Here is a 17,184-nt window from a genome sequence, read left to right as displayed (position 1 = left end):
ACTGACTGTCAAAGTTAAAAAGATGAAGGATGTTTACTGTATGATGACTGTATTGTTTATGATGTTAAACAAAATCTAAATGCACTACAGAATGTTACGTTTTCAGACACACTCACAAATTAATCGCATCAGCCGTTCACAATTTAATACTCACTACTCTTGAGTACTTTTTAAAAGGCAGATACAACAGATACTTTTACTCTACTTGGGCTAGATTCTTTTGGCATGTAGTGGTACTTTTACTTGATTATGATTTTTCAGTACTTTTTACACCACTGATTAGCTATTTTCCATCCAGAAATGCGAATCAAAAGTGTGCGCAAAACTGAAATCTCACAAAAAAGATGAATAAAGCAATGAGTCCAATGAGTCAAAGAGAACAAAATCGTCACTTCCTGATTATCTGGCGTCAAATATCAAAAGTGAAAACGGAATTTGCTGTGGTAGGGTCTAGCTGCATGAATCTTTTCTTTATTTAATAAATCACTTGTGCCGCAGAAGATAATGTAGACACAATGAACGCGTGGTCTTTGAAGGAGTGAGATGCGGAGCACAGATGCTCTTGACTATTTTGAAGGTAATTAATAATATAATAGCACTAATACTGAAATAGTTAAGGCGTTTTAGAATGACCAAAACACCATTTCAGATGTTTTACAATGTGCTCAGCTGCTTGGTTTGTTCATTCACACACATTTTTATCATCACATGATCTCTTATAACAAAATCACATGACTTTTTTAATGCGTGTTACGCTCTGGGAATTCTGTGTATGTGTCTCTTTCTGTCACTCTCTCTCTCCCTCTCTCTTGTGCACACGCGCACCTAGGGATGCACCGATACCATTTTTTTTAAACCGATCCAATTTCGATACCGAAATTCTGAGTATCAACCGATACAAATCCGATCCCGATACTGTGCAGTTACTATAGTTCTGGTGATAAACTCCAATAATATATCTTCTTTAGTAAACATAACAGACCTATAGGCCTGCGGTATATGACAGACGGCACAATCTAACTAAATATGATGCTTGCTATAAACTATGGGCTACATTATTTGAGCATTAATTGACATTGATATGATCTGTTGTGGTCCAGTAAAGGTCCAAAGCCTGATATTTTCCTGCAGGTTTGAAGCAGACTTAACTAAACCATCTGAGGCGTTTTACTTAATAAACATTCCCTCGCCTAAACCCGCCGCGAGTGAGATGGAGAAACTGAAAGCATGTCTGAAAAATTATTTTTTGTCAGAAAAAATATCTTTTTGAAATGAATTTCATTTGGTATAATTTGTTGGTAATTTCAATGTATTTTTGTTGGTCAGTTATCTACAGAATAAACAAGAATTTTTGTGGTGAAGTTCAAAACAAGGTCCGCTTATGCTTCAGCACACAAACTGACAAACGGGTTTGTTAAATAAACTGTTAATATATATAAAATGACAGTGAAATATTCAGTTTCAGAGTAGCCTATATTAGGCTAAATAAATTTCTGTTAATGACAATTCATATGCGCCGGGACATCAGTTTCACTTTTCATAATTTAATCAAATACTTTGACCACAATGAGCCAGGCTTTACAAACTGTTCGCAGCACTTAAAGGATTCCCCTTGGAAGAAATCAGTTGGAAGGATGAGAGAACAAACTTTTTGTAAGAATAATCTTACAGAGCGGCGCATGTCGAGTCTGCGCAGCCGGTGCCTGAATGAAGCGCTTGCATCACTGAGAGACAGCGTGCAGCCCTCCGATATACAGACACTTCTAAAACAGCAGCACATAGGGGAGAAATCAGTACGTTGAGGATCTGTCTAATGCAGTGGTCACCAAACTTCTTCCTGGAGGGCCGGTGTCCTGCAGATTTTAGCTCCAACCCTAATCAAACACACCTGAACAAGTTAATCAAGGTCTTACTAGGTATTCTTGAAACAATCAGGCAGGTGTGTTGAGGCAAGTTGGAGCTAAACCCTGCAGGGACACCGGCCCTCCAAAAATAATACACTTAAAAAAAATAAGTGTATATGTGTATAAAAATCTTGGTGTTTCCATCAACCATTTTTTTTAATGCACATTTCCAAAATGCGCATAAAAATAGGTGGATGGAAACATAGCTACTGTCATGAAAAATCTATGTCTTTGCAAAAGGACATCAGTGTGAATAGCTTTTTTATGACTTGTCACAGTAAAAAAAATACAATAAAACACTGCCAAAAGTTTGAGATATTAAGTTGTTTAATGCAGTATTGCAATGCCTTATAAATGAAACGTCTCAACTCTTGTGTAGCATTTGTCATCTCCAGTGCGGTGACCTTTTGGAGAAGAATGCAAATTGGGATTCAGCCATCATGTGTTGAGCTAAGTGGCTGCTGGATGTGCTTTCTGTGGAAGTTCTGAGCCAAACTTCAGCTATGTGATGGTCACAGCAGGTGGAGAACAGCTGTGAACATGCACATCTTCTGGGAGCTTTAAGAAAACTACACTCGCTGGAGATTGAACCTTCCACCCTCTGATCAGAAGTCTACGATTTTACAGTTTAATGCTCTGCGAGGAACAGAATTAAATATTTGACATGATAAAACTGACTAATGCACCAGAGAGAAAGGCAGTGTATTATGTATTAAAGGGATAGTTCATGCTAAAATGAAAATTCGCTTTTAATGTGCTCATCCTGAGGGCATACAAGATGTAGGTGACGTCTTCTAACTAAAACATTTAGAAAAAGATTTTTAGCTGAAATCATGGCGATTCATAAAAAGCAAATCAGTAGGTACCAACACTATGAGAATCAGAAACACACATACAGGCAAAACAAAATAAATACCTGTGGCTATGGTTATACATCAAGTTCTTACGAAGTGAAATGACAGGTCTGTCTGTGCAAGAAATATTTACAATATTATTACCTTCAATCCACAGCCTCAGCAAGATGTCTTGAACATGCTCAAGATCTTTGCCAAGGTTGTGGATAAAAGGTCATAATATTGTAAATAATCTATTGTTTCTTTCACAAACCAATTGTTTTGCACCATAAGATGTACTTAAATGTACCACAGGAGCCATTAAAGTCCACATGAACCGGAAGCTGCAACAGTTTTTTTTATAGTGATGCAGTTTCTAGAGAAACGGGATATTAAATGACAAAACAGTAGGTGTGGCTTGTTTTTTTCCACTCTGAGCTGATTGGATGTAGTAACATAGGCATTTCATTTAGAAAGATCGGGAAATGGGTTTTAGAAGTTATTAGAACCTAACAGACTCCTCCTCCTCCTCACCATTTTTGTTTGTTGTCATAGTGCTGACAATTGGAGGGGCGTGGTTAAGTATGTTAGCCACGCCCAATACCTCAGACAGACATAATCTCAGATTTAATAGACAAACAGGAAGTCCATTTTCAGATTTCAATTAAAGATTACTAGGGCAAACTTTTTTCTTAATGACATGAATCGTTCACCACAAAACTAGCACATGATGTGAGCTACGAAAATCATATGGTTAATTTTGATTTGTATGTTAAACATAGGATAAGCCCTTTCGGAGAAGCTAGCAATAGCAGGCTAGCTTTGAAATCTAAAAATACTGCTCTTCCTACAGATAATCTAGCCTGATCTCACGAGAAAACGTAAGTATTTTACGTTTTGTCAGTTTAGCTGCTAATTTGTACGAATTCAGTCATATGAAAATGTTCGATTTTAAAAAGGAGGTGGCACCCAACCCCGGCCCTAAATCCAACCGTCATTGGGTGATGAGCAAATCGTACTAAATTGTACAAATTCATACGAATTAGCCACTAAATCAAAAAGTTACCAATTGCTGTTAGATTGCGTTAGATAATTACTATCTAAAGCCATCCAAATGCCTTCTCCACAACACATCAACACATACAGACAGACCAAATGGTGCAAACGACAAAAAGAGAGTCAGATGAGAAAACTATACATGGTTTATATTGCAGTAATAACATTATAATAAATATGTCTGCATAGCACTGATAAGCAGATAGCCGTGAACAGCGATATGCAAAAACACATGCTGACAGGCAGGTATAGGATAGTCCATCATAAAGTTTGGACAAAATATTTTATTTGGTTATACTCCATCCATTAAATATGATTGCTACTTTGAAAATATTTTTGAGTATGTGGCTTTATTGATTGCTTCAACAAGTTTGAACTAAATGACCTACCCTGTATATAAAGGAACATTCCACTTTTTTTGAAAAATTTGGGATGGAGGTGTTGGCTGGGTGTATAATGGGTAGGAGGAGGTTGTATTGCCTGGTAGTATCTCTGGAGGCCCCAAAAGTGTGTGAGCCCTCAGGCCCCGTTTACACTTATACGTTTTAGTTTTAAAACGATGTTTTAGAATGAAAACGATCCACGTCCACACTTGCGTTTCACCAAGCGTTTCTGAAAAGATCTCAACACTACACCGCTGAAAATGCACATCATGTGACCACACACACACACTCTGGCATGTGCTGCAGCATATGCAGATATCTGAGCCACATGCAGTCAGCGGGTGCTTTGAGCACAAAACCCCAGGTGAGAGCAGCGCACGTCGGACAGTTCGTCAAGGTTATTGGCCTTATTCTAAAATGCTGAATTGCACTCATTTTTGTGATTGTTTTAGAACTATGGGAGAAATGACTAGGAATAATAAACGACAGAAAACGGTCAAACTACTTGTTCTGCAAACAAGTGTGTCCATGGCTATACATAAAAAGAATAATATTATAAGAAGAAAATATCAGTTTGCAACATCAAGCAGTGTAACGAGCGGTTTTTATTGTCCAAAAAATGAATAAAAGTGAAGTGAATGAGAGTGGAGGTCTTGAGCCAAAAGGATTCAAATGGCTGCGGCCGCTCGTAGATGTCTCCGTTTTCCCCTATCCACACTGACATGAAGCAGCAGCGCTTTAAAACAAAATCAGCCTCTTCAGTGTTTCCAAAACACTCAAAAACTCCAGGATAGTGTTGATGGAAGATTAACCGTAGCAAAACTTATGTGTTTTAAAACTAAAACCTATTAGTGTAAACGGGGCCTTAAAATCATCCTAAATTACCCCCACTAAGTGGCCTGCCAGTGGTGTACAAGATCTCAAAGAATGAAATCTGCAAATAATTTGGTTGATCAATTGAACTGTGACATGTTTGAGAAGATCTGGATCAAGGCAAAGCATTGGATGGCAAAGCTAAATCAGAGACAAGCTTTCAGAAAAGCCCTCAATGGAGCAGTCGACCTCACTCACTCTGCTCTGTCTTTACTACACTGCTTTTGAAAGGGAGTAAGGGTTTGGGGGAAACCTCGGGGGGCTTTTCCAGCACAGTGCGCTCGGATGAACCTCCCCACCCTCACAGCTGGGACATCATTAACTCGGAGCGCAGCAGGTCATGGGCTCTGGGTGAATAAAGAATCAGGAAGAAGACACAGAGAGGAAGAAAGAATGATGACAAGGGATCTGCAGCATACCTTGGTTTTACACTGCTGTTTTAAGAGTTTGGTGTCAGTATATGCTCTTTTGTTATTTTGTTTTTGAGGAAAACCTCACCGTTTCCACACAAAAAAGGCAGAATTTTAGTGTTAGGATAATAATACATGTTTTTGAGAACTAAATCAGCCTACAGAAATGATTTCTGATGGATCATGTGACAATACTATCTGATGAAAACATCAACTGAAGACATTTTGTAACGTAATATATTAAACTATTCATTAAACATCATATATTTGTCATAGTATGTTTGTGTTCTAGATGTTGTCATTAGGTTCGTTCAACATGAAGCACGGCTGCAGCCGGCAATCAACGAGATTAGCCGAGCGGGGGCGGAATTGAAAACGGAGCCGTCAAGGCGGACACTTCGGGGCTCAAAGTTGCTGCTGTCATGATGACCGATCACATGGCTTGATCATTTATATATATTTGCATATTTATTTATTGGAATAACAACAAAATATTTACAGTACAAATAAAACAAAATACAGTCTCTACAAACTATAGTTCATTTTTAAACAAGGAAATTATGAACTAAATTTAAGTAGCCTACATAAATGCATGAGAAATAAGGGGAAAACGAGAGGGCACATAAAAAAGAAATAAATATCCACGAATAGGCTTATTAAACAAAACAATAAGCACAAACTAGAGGAGTTGACACATCAGTCAATAGGCTACTAGATGCTGAATGGTATGTCAATACCATTTCAGTTCTTGTTTGAATATGCTAAAAAGGGGTTTACATTTATTTGCATGTATGAATATAAAATTTTTCAATATATATTAGTGTAAAACCCAAAACAAGGTGTTTTGATTAAGTCTTAAACAATGATTAAGAATATTTTGGATAATGAAAGCATTAAAAAAAAGCACTTTAATCCAAAAAGACTGAACAAAAAGACCAAAATAAATGAGCTACACTTAGTAGAAATTTCCCAGAAAGAGCAAGTACATCAATGTCACTTTTTTAAAATTTCTGCATAAACAGCTTGACAGGAAATAAAATTTTATTATCATATACATTTATATTTAATAAATTTTTTTACCTAATTTGTTAAGAAATCTTTATAGGGGTGTCAGGATCAATGATGATAATTATTTTATTGCATGTCGGTAAGACTTATTCGAGTTAATATTTAGATTATTTACTAAAATATATCATTTAAATTGTTTATGGAGCTGAACGCAGTAAATAGTCTGTTTAAAAAAAAGGTTGAAGAAACCAATGCAAACAATCTAGTCATTACGAACAAATTATTTAACAAAAGATGATACCAAAGCAAAATATTTGCTTTTAACAAGCATGATGTGTACATGATGGAGAGGGCATAAAAAGTTAAATGTTTATTTGGAAAATTGTGAGATGGAATTTTTCCAATAATAAACCTGAAACGCACATTATTTTTGTCATATGATGAACTTGGCCAATCCTGTAATATTGGTGTTGTCGCAGCTCCTGCAGACGCTCCTCAGATGCTGCACCGGCTGAATCAATTGTCTAATCTTTGAGCACTGTCACGGTACTTTGATGCCACATCTGACAGTCATGTGGCATTGGCGCAGCATCAATCCGGACAAAATTTCTAACTGGCATACACCGATTTAAGACAGATTTCGATCAGTCTGCTCAGCGCTGCATGAAGTCGAACGCACCTACTGTAAATTTGTGTCATGTGATTCCCCATGTGCAGTGTTCCATCTGCCTTCTTTTTACGTCATATGATTCCTTTGTTCAGTTTTCCCGCCATTCATTAGTTTCAGTAGTTCCACCTGTGTCACACCCCTGTTTATAATCCATTTAATCATGTCTTGTGTATTTGTATTCCTGAGTTCAGTTTATTCTTTGGTCCGGTATTGTATTGTCACCATCTCCTTGTCCTGCTTCCAATTTGATGTTCCAGTGCCTGTTGTGAGTGGGTTTTGTAAATAAATAAGTGTTTTTGATCATTCCTGAGATCCATGCATTTGTGAGAGAGCCAATCGTGACAATATTGAAATAGTAAATTAGTATTAAATAGTAAATAAATTATGTTTACTGTATTTTCAATTATATAAACTTTTATAATATTTATTTCTATTGAATTAATATAATACTTTTATTCAAATAAATTAACCCGAGTAATATTTGAAAATTCCGTTTCAATACATCAATACGATGTTCATATTCAAAGTAAATGTTAAAATATACGACTCTTTATTTAAAAAAAAGACCTGACATGAGATTAAATAATTAATTTTTGGAATATAATCGCTTTATAAAAGATGAATACTTCAAAGCACTAACTAAAAAAACAAATACTTAAATGGACCAATAAAGTATTTACAGCTATCTACTGGTCATTTGTCCCAAGAAGAAATGTAATGGTATGTTGATATGAATAATACACATCTGCAAATTATACTTGAATGAATTGTTAGACTTCCATAGACTTTCTGTGTGTTTTACAAACTCTAAATATATTGTTTTACTAGTGCTTGTGTGTATTTACATGTCTAAAACATAAAATAAGCATTAGGTAGTTGAATCACTGCATAATTGTGATAACGTCTTTCTCTGGCTCAGCGCCAGCAAACACGCCAACGCTCAGGTTGAATTTTCCACGTCATGCTTGTCAAGCTGGATAACAAGTAAACACCAGCACCAGGGACACTACGTTCCTCACTTCAAAACAGAACAAAAGTAGGATTTTGTAGTGATTTACCCTGCTGTTGCTCCCTTCCTCCTCCTCAAAAACAAGTTTGCGTTTCAGGTTGCTGAATCATTGCCGAGGTGCTCCCATCATCACTTTTGCATATTTGGCCGTTAACACTTTTTTTTGCTTAATTATTAAGAAATGTTCCCACACCTTGGATGACTATAGGGTCGCACAGATTTCTCTGCCTTCGCCAAGTATCCTTCCTCTAACGTTACCCTTGCTCGTTGTTTTTGCTCCGTCTAGGGCTGGGCGGTATATCAAGTTCTGGGGATATATCGATATGATTCCCCAACGCGATGAGGGATTATCAAATATCTTTCATATCGATATGGTTTGAGGCCACACGTGCGCATTCTGCGCGAAACAAACCACTCCGAGGTAGCATGCGAGCTCTGCTTGCACAAATGTGCATATGCGCAAATGAATGATTCACTCCCTGAGTCATACAAAAGATTTGTTAAAAATAAATGAATCGTTCAAGAATGACCCATCACTACACACAACATAGAGGAACATGCAGTGCCAGTGTTGTATCGAAATCTGACTCCCCGGTCAGACAAATCTGACCCCCTTGCATGCTCGCATGTCACACAGTGCCTGAAGCTGTCACAGCGGTTTATCCAAAACCTTTTATCGATCATTTCTTCTGCAATTGACAGCAAGAACGAACATAGAAGCCTTGTCAAATTGACAAGCAGCACCTGGATGTGTTAAAAATAACTTAAAACACCAAAATGGGACAAATTTATACCGCATTTTGAAAGTGAAACCACCTCATATTCACAGATTATAAGTTCAGTATTTATTACACGACAGTCTCTTCTTTACATTTACGTTATGACACATTTAGCTCTGCGTTCTGGTCTGTTATTGCATATTGAGTTCAATTCCGATTATATTCTTATAATTGTATTTATTTAAATATTTATTTATTTATTCTGTTTAATTGATTTATTTATTTTAGCCTATTACCTGCAAGACGTGACTTGATTTGTTTGTGTGCCTAGTGTACAAAAGGTTGGTTGTTTTAATGATTATTAAAACTTTTTAAAAAAAGTTACATAAAAAAACATGCATTTGTCTTCCAAACATTTATTTTTATATTTTAATATCTCGCTGTTAGCTACTCTTTCAACAAATAACAATATAAGATTGATAATTATAATAATAGGGAGGGAAACCCCTGTATATTTTGCTCAAAAACTGTTTAATAAAGTTTTAATAAAGGCTTTGACTCAAGTAACCATTTATGGGAAAATACTGGATATATATATATAGTATACTCTCATTCCTTCTAAAAATACAGAGATCTGATTTTTTGCCCATATCGCCCAGCCCTAGCTCCGTCCTGTCTATGAGGCGCTGAACTCTGCTGGCATCAGTGCGCGAGACAGGCAGAGTGCATTTACTCCGCTCTGCGCTCAACTAACGTTTTTTTTAATAACCAAACGTCTCAGAGTCGCGCGACACGAAGAATCGATTATGAAATTTGATGCCAATGCTTTTAGTAATCGATTTTAATCGATTCATTGTTGCAGCCCTTATGTTGACAATAAAAGAGCTTGCAAAGCATTATATTTACAGTACTGGTGTACACAGAGTCATTGTATAATGACATTCCGGACCCATATTTGACAAGCTGGCAATCATCTTTTGTCTCAGTCTGGCCACACCATCATCATCAGACTAAATACTGGAAATATGCTCTTGCTATGTGTAAGGATACAAGATGTCACTTCATTAGTTATACTGCTTGTTTGTATTGCAAAAAATCCAACAAACTCTTGACTTATAACCACATGTCAGACAGAAACTAAATATTTTTATCCTGCACTTCTCAAAAACAAACTGTGGATCTCTGATATATCTGATTGGCCCGATTTAGGTCAATGTGGTTTACCACACAGCTTTCACATCCATTTTAGGATTTCAGTTTTCTTCCCTGAGAAAAACCTGGGCCACCCATGAATCAGCTGCAGAAAATATTTAAAAGTCTGCTGCTGAAAGAAAATCAAACCTGAAAGAAAATTATAATCATCTTTTCTCTTATCTAAATTCTAACATGTACTGCCTTTTAGGTTGAAAGTAATAAAATAGACCCGAAGAACAGACAATAAGGACTTTCATTAAACAAAATACACAATAGTCAAGCCTTGATCAAGATATATCACACAAACATCAAAAAAGTAAGATAAAAGGACAATTAGGAGTTTCTTTTTTATTGTAAATACTATTTTTTGTTAACAAATAACAAATACATATCTTACACTGACCTTTAACCAAATGGGATAACTTGAATTTGAAATTCAAGCCAAGTACAGTAGAAACAGAGCCAACAATATTGATGATCTGCCCTATATTTCAGGTTTTGATCTTCTAAAATGATTTCTAGGAGATTCATGGCTCTGCATTTAATTTTACATTGCACACGGGTATAAAATGTACTGCATCTAAAATTAATAACATCGGCAAACTAGAATATTTGAAAGAATGTATGGATTCATTTACAAAAATAAAAGAAATAAATAAATCACAGGACATTTTGACTCACAGTCAATTTGAGGAAATATTTCTTCATCTAAAAGCTGAAGTGTGGAATATTTGTTGATGTTAAAATAAAATCCCCATTGCAACTTACAGTATGAAACGAAAAAAAGTTTTTTAATGAAAATCCCAGAAGCAGAAAGATGGAAAGCATTCTGTTCACTTGAGCACCGAACAGCCAACTGCAGATGGAAAAACACTATTTCATAAATGTGCATATTTCAAAGATTTTCAAGTGTCATTCTATTGTACTACTTTTCCAATTAGGACGTTGGAAGTTCCAAGTTGAAAGGAATGCAGCCTGTGATAATCACTGGATTTCCTTCTTTTTCTTTTTTTGTATTGTATCTATGTCTTTACCAGAACATTATAAGAGAAGTAGGCTGGATCACCTGAGGGTCAGATGAGTCAGATGTCAGATGACTGGGAACTGCACTACGGTTCATAGAGGTCACTAAAACACAGATCTCCTCTACCCTTTCTGCATTCTCTCTTATCATTTTAGTGGTGTAATAAACGCTTTATTACCATGCTCAGGGTTAGCAACCCTAATTGACACCTCAAATTAAGCATTTTTTTTAAAAAACAGCTAGAAAACAAACAACTAATAAGTCTGCACGATATCGGATAAATCTGACACCAGCAGGCAAAAATAAATAAATAAACTGTGCTACTCTGGAGAACGGTATTCTGGGGAGTCTAACAGTATACAAGTACAGAAATGGCTGTAAAAGAACATAGCCATCATTGTATAAATTATTTAAAATAATAATATCTTTATATTTTAATCTTTAATAAATAATCTAGTCCTGCGATGTGACCATTGTGTACACACATTGCGATATGGATGCTCAAATGATAAATTGTTAAGCCCTACTAATGACAACCAAGAACACCTTTTCAACCACATGGCAACACACTAAAACGCAGTCCCAAACATTTTGCCAAGAAAGTAAAAATTCAATCTTATTCAGGAGTCAAATTTCTTGTAGATCACAGTAGTTTGAACCACAAAAAAAGGCTAGCAAATGTCTCAGCTGATTTTAAATAAAGGGGTACAAACAGCCCTTCATGGTGTGAACCAAACAGATGCATCCTCAGTCTGGGATGGAAAGAAAACAAAAACAGCTGTTAGCAATTCATCCCCGCAGGAAAAAAGAGAATCATATGGACAGATGACCTGTGACCCATTTAATGCACAAACACGGAGATATCCACTCAGGCATAACTGGAGGATTGCTTCTTTTGTATCTTTATTTGGTTGCTATACTGACTTACAGACCCAGGGATCTATCGACCTCCACAAAATTAAAAAAAAAAAAAAACCTGAATCTGTTTGTTGTTATATTGGACAATTTTTTTTTTATGTATTCCACAGATTTCCTTCCAAAATAGCACATAAGATAGACAAAAATCATCTGCAGAATCCATCTGGTCATGCTCCTTTGTGTAAACACAGAGTAGAATTTTTTTACATAGGTCGGTGACGAATAAGTTGCGACAATCATGCAAAACAAGGAGATTTATATAAACAATACAAACAACCGTCCTTTTATAATATATTACAATTAATAATGGTTGATTTGTAACCAAAAAGTGAATAAAATAATAGCTAAAACATCTATAATTTGTATAATAAATATGATTACAAATAGGGCAGCATGATGGCTCAGTGGTTAGCACTGTCACCTCACAGCAAGGAGGTCGCTGGAGTGAGTCTCTGCTTGGGCAGTTGGCATTTCTGTGTGGAGTTTGCATGTTCTCCCTGTGTTCACATAGGTTTCCCCCACAGTCCAAAGCCATGCGGTATAGGTGAATTGAATAAGCTAAATTGGCTATCGTGTATGCCTGTGAATGAGTGTGTATGGATGTGATGCAGCTGGAAGGGCATCCGCTGCATAAAACATATTCTGGATAAGTTGGCGGTTCATTTCGCTTTGGCGAACACAGATGTATAAAGGGACTAAGCCGAAAAGAAAATTAATGAATAATTAACTTTAATAATTAAATAATTGTTTTGGTGAACTGATAATTAAGCAAGCAAATAAATAAACAAAAATGAATGAATGAATGAATGAATGAATGAATGAATGAATGATCGAACAAACAAACGAATGAATGAACGAAAGAACGAACAAACAAACGAACGAACCGACCAACCAATGAATGAACAAACAAACAATTGAACAAACCAACAAACAAACAAATGAACCAATGAACGAACAAACCAACCAAACAACGAATGAACAAACAAACGAACCAACCAACCAATCAACGAACCAACCAAATAATGAACAAACCAACCAAACAACGAATGAACAAACAAACGAACCAACCAACCAATGAACCAACCAAATAACGAACAAACCAACGAATGAACCAACGAACCAGCCAGCGAATGAACCAACCAACAAACGAACCAACAAACAAACGAATCAACATACAAGCGAACCAGCAAACAAACCAAACAAACAAACAAACAAACATACAAACGAACAAACAAACCAACAGACAAACCAGCAAACAAACGAACAAATCACCACAATTTTCTACAATGATTTGAAATTATTTTTTTGAACTTAAATATAAAATAAAACAAATTTAAAAAAAAGAAACTACAAGCAACAAGCAAGCAAACCATAAACAAAACAAACAAACATTATCTGGAAAATCATGATTTGAAAAATGGCATACTAATACTTAAAAAAAAAAACACAGCTGTAGTGCATTAACTGTGACCAACAGGAACGTTCTTGTAATCTAAATGCAAACAATGCAATTCAATAAATTCAGAGCAAGAAATTAATCCAAACTTTTTCACACCTAATTAAATAGTTCTCTCCTAATCATTTGGCATATTTGGTGTCTGCAAAAATTGCTGAAACGAACAAACACAGCAAATCTCACCTATAGTGCTCATAACGAACATCCACAATTTATATAAAAACAACAATAACAACAGTCTCAAAGATTTGCAGAGCTCATATGCACAAACTCCCCGAGCATTTATAAAACCCCACAGAGGAAAAAGATCCCGGCAGTTTCCTGTTCTGCTGAAAAGCTATATTAGGATTCAAAGAGCAGTGTCAGCGGGAACAGAGCATTTAGATTCACAAACTGGGGGGAAAATGGGTTATGAAGGAGGATCCCTCGGGCCATCGGAAAATGCCTCAGTGTTGATTTGGAGACGGCGGAGGACCCAGCGTGAGCTCCTGATCTCACACCACAGCATCTGGTCTCGCTCTGCTTCCATTTACACCATCTGCCTTAATAGAAACAGACAGCTACAGAAATGAGCACCGTGCCCGTCCATCCTCTCTCCCGATCCCCCCTCACTCCATCTCTGATCAACTGGATGCTGATACTGGTCAGCAGAAACACACACCATCACAGACACAAAGGAAGACAGGTGCAGAGGAGATTCCAGAAACTTATTGAGTGGGAAATGGGTGTTTTCAAGACTAGAGTGAAAAAAATGGTTTCAAAATGGGATCTATGACTGTGATTTTCAGCTTTCAGTATCTTTTTTCTTTGGAACACAAAACAAGATGGACCATGGAAGTCAATTGGTTTCTGTTTTTTGCCCATCATACTTCAGTATAACATAAACTGATGAAACAAACTCAAACCAGTTTGGAAAAAGTGGAGAATAAATATATGATGATGACAGCATTTTCTTTTTGGGTGAACTACACGTTTAAATAAAGACACCACTTTTTGTAAGTAGATCAATTTACAGCTCCCCAAAAGTTAAACAGTTACATTGTTTGTAATTATTCAGATCTTTGACTAAAATTGCACCTGTCAGATAGTTCATTGAATCAGATTAGACCTAAGGATGTCCCAATCAGGTTTTTTGTTGCCCTCAAATCCAAGTCATTCGATTTTGAGTATTTACCAATAACGAAACCTGATCCAATACTTCTATAATACATAAAAAAAAGAATAAAGAATAGTGAAAAAACAGATCAAGGATGTTCCTAATTTGGTAATTATTTTAACATTCAACATCTCTGTTAACAAACAGTGCACATCTCTAAGGTAGCTTTAACAATCAAGCAATAAATAACATAAATTCTTCACTTTAGGACTTTAGTGCAACAGTAAATATAAAACAATTCTTATATAAAAACAAATAGCACCTCAACTTAAAATACCCGGCAGGCAATCCCAAGTTTACATATCTCACAGTTTACTATGACAATGTTGCCATCATGAACTTTATAATACCTCCAGACCATAGACATATTCGATTTCCGCTTCAAGCTGCTTCCATGTTCTACTTTGTCAGCATTTAACCAATAGCATCGCTGCAACAAAGTGATGTCATGCCGCACGCATTGCTGTTTCTGTGTGAACTCAAAAAAGAGGTCTTAAGGGGGTCACACACCAGATGCAGTAAAATCTCAAAAGATAAATTGACAGAGGAAGTATATGTTAACATTATATTGAAACATCTCTTTATATTTTACTAGCCACAGAGTTGTGGGAGCAGAAAAATATCTAATTTTTATATTTTAAATGAGGGAAATAAACATGCGCTATGGATGTGACAAAAAAAAGTCTGCAAACTGCACAACCCAAAAGAAACGATGCTAATCAAAAGGATAAGAAGAAGGATTAAAGAAGGATTGGCTCTTTATAGAACAAAAATTATTGATTTTATTAGATTTTACAGGAAAAAGCTTCGTTATTGTTGTGACATCTCTCTGTTAGGGATGTGACGGATGTGAAATTGCCACTTGTGTGACTTTGGTAAATCAAATATAGTTGTTTTTGTAAACATTTTTGAGTATTTTTAAAGCACTGTAAAATACAAGCCCACACGAAAAACGCAGGAAACGGTTTTGCCATTTTTTCATGGCAAGGTTGACGTTTGCGGTGTGATACGCATACATTAGTTAAACCAATCATGAGCTTTGTCTCGTAGGGGCATGATTATGACATAGCGCCTGTTGTTGGTGTCCTGGGGAAAATCTTCCTGCCGACGCAGGACAACAGTTCATCAAACTGGGCTCAGCTCAGTCGGAAGCACAGCTGAACCTTCCATTACCCTGGTATAGTTTCTGGAGGAGTTGATGAACTCACAGAGCTGGGTGCACCTCTGAAAGGATCTAGTGGACTCAGACACGGCTCCAAAAGAAATCGATGCTCTTTTTCAGCCTTCCTAAAGCACATAAACACAGCTATTCTCTCATAAAAATCCATGTTAGCCATTTTGCAACAAAGCTAGAGTCACCGGGCAGACAGAAACCCCACCCATGACACGTGTATATGAAGTGAATTTGACGCACGAATGAAGCGAGTACCTCAAAATGTTCACGTGTCTATTTACATGCGAATAGCGTGCTTTATCCTCGCATACCACATCTGATGTGTACACAGTATTATGCTTGCTTTGTTTATTGTAGGTTTCTAGATTACCAATACTGCAATCAGCTACTCTTACAACTTGACGGAAAAGCAGCTAATTGAATTTGTAATTTTTTTATTATTATTTTTTTAACTTTGAAAAAGATTTGCTTCACATTAGGATGGAATCCTTAAAAGTCCTATGAAAAAAAAAAAGTTTTTGGATGTCAGTATCACTATTGTAAGTTTTTAAGATATCTATAAGGTACTGTGCTCTAAAACAATGACAAAATTCACGTTTAGAAGATAAAAAACTGATATAAACATGTAAAGCTTGTAGTCACTTCCATCTAAATGAATCAACGGTTTTATTCACATCATCTCATACTTCGGTTTGATCATAGTTGATCATGACCAATCAAATGCTCTCTATTATCTCATATGCCCCGCCCCCTTCAAGACGCATCACATTTGATGCACTTGAGCTCAACCACTGTCACTGATAAAACAAAATGCTCTTGGCTGTGTTTCAGTTGAGATTACGTCAAACATCAAATAAAAATGCATATTTCAAAGCACTTTATGGGAAGTTCTTTTAATAAGACCTCAAATGTATCATCAAGATCCTTGTGTATTCATTTTGTGTTGCCTGTATGTTTTCTGGACCTTCAAAATTACTTCTATTTTATAAAACAGCAAGAACCACAATTTCAGCTAACAATCTTCTTTAATGTCCTAAAGACGAATAAATTAGCAGCAAATATATCTTTAGGTAAACTTTATCCCATTAAACTTATTAAAACCTAGCATGTAAACATTACTTAGATTTTAACCATAATAAACAAAGCAGACCATGCACTAAAAAGAAGTGTGATGTTGTCCAGGACAATAACATGACTACACCTTGAAGTCAAAAACAACATGTAGTCCAAACAGACTAAATGAGAATTTCACTCCTCATTTTTATTGCATAAATAGTCTCTAAACAAGTGTTTGCATGATACCATTTTCACCTAAAAACTGAAAACATTTGTTTATGCATTTTGGCTTATTTACATCATTACAGCAGTATTTTAGGGGCTTTTGCACTGCAAGCTTG

The 17,184-nt window shown here is 36.1% G+C and overlaps 1 protein-coding gene across 1 annotated transcript in view; it reads right to left on the bottom strand.

Annotated features, from left to right (window-relative positions):
• ttyh2 (tweety family member 2) overlaps positions 1-17,184 on the bottom strand; it is a 59,076-nt gene that overhangs the window by 40,558 nt on the left and 1,334 nt on the right. The gene's annotated exons all lie outside the window — the stretch shown is intronic.

This window comes from Danio aesculapii, chromosome 12 (assembly GCF_903798145.1).
Source record: "Danio aesculapii chromosome 12, fDanAes4.1, whole genome shotgun sequence".
In the NCBI taxonomy this organism is placed as follows: Eukaryota; Metazoa; Chordata; class Actinopteri; order Cypriniformes; family Danionidae; genus Danio; species Danio aesculapii.
The sequence above is the reverse complement of the archived record's forward strand: the minus strand, read 5'-3'. Positions and strand labels throughout refer to the sequence as shown.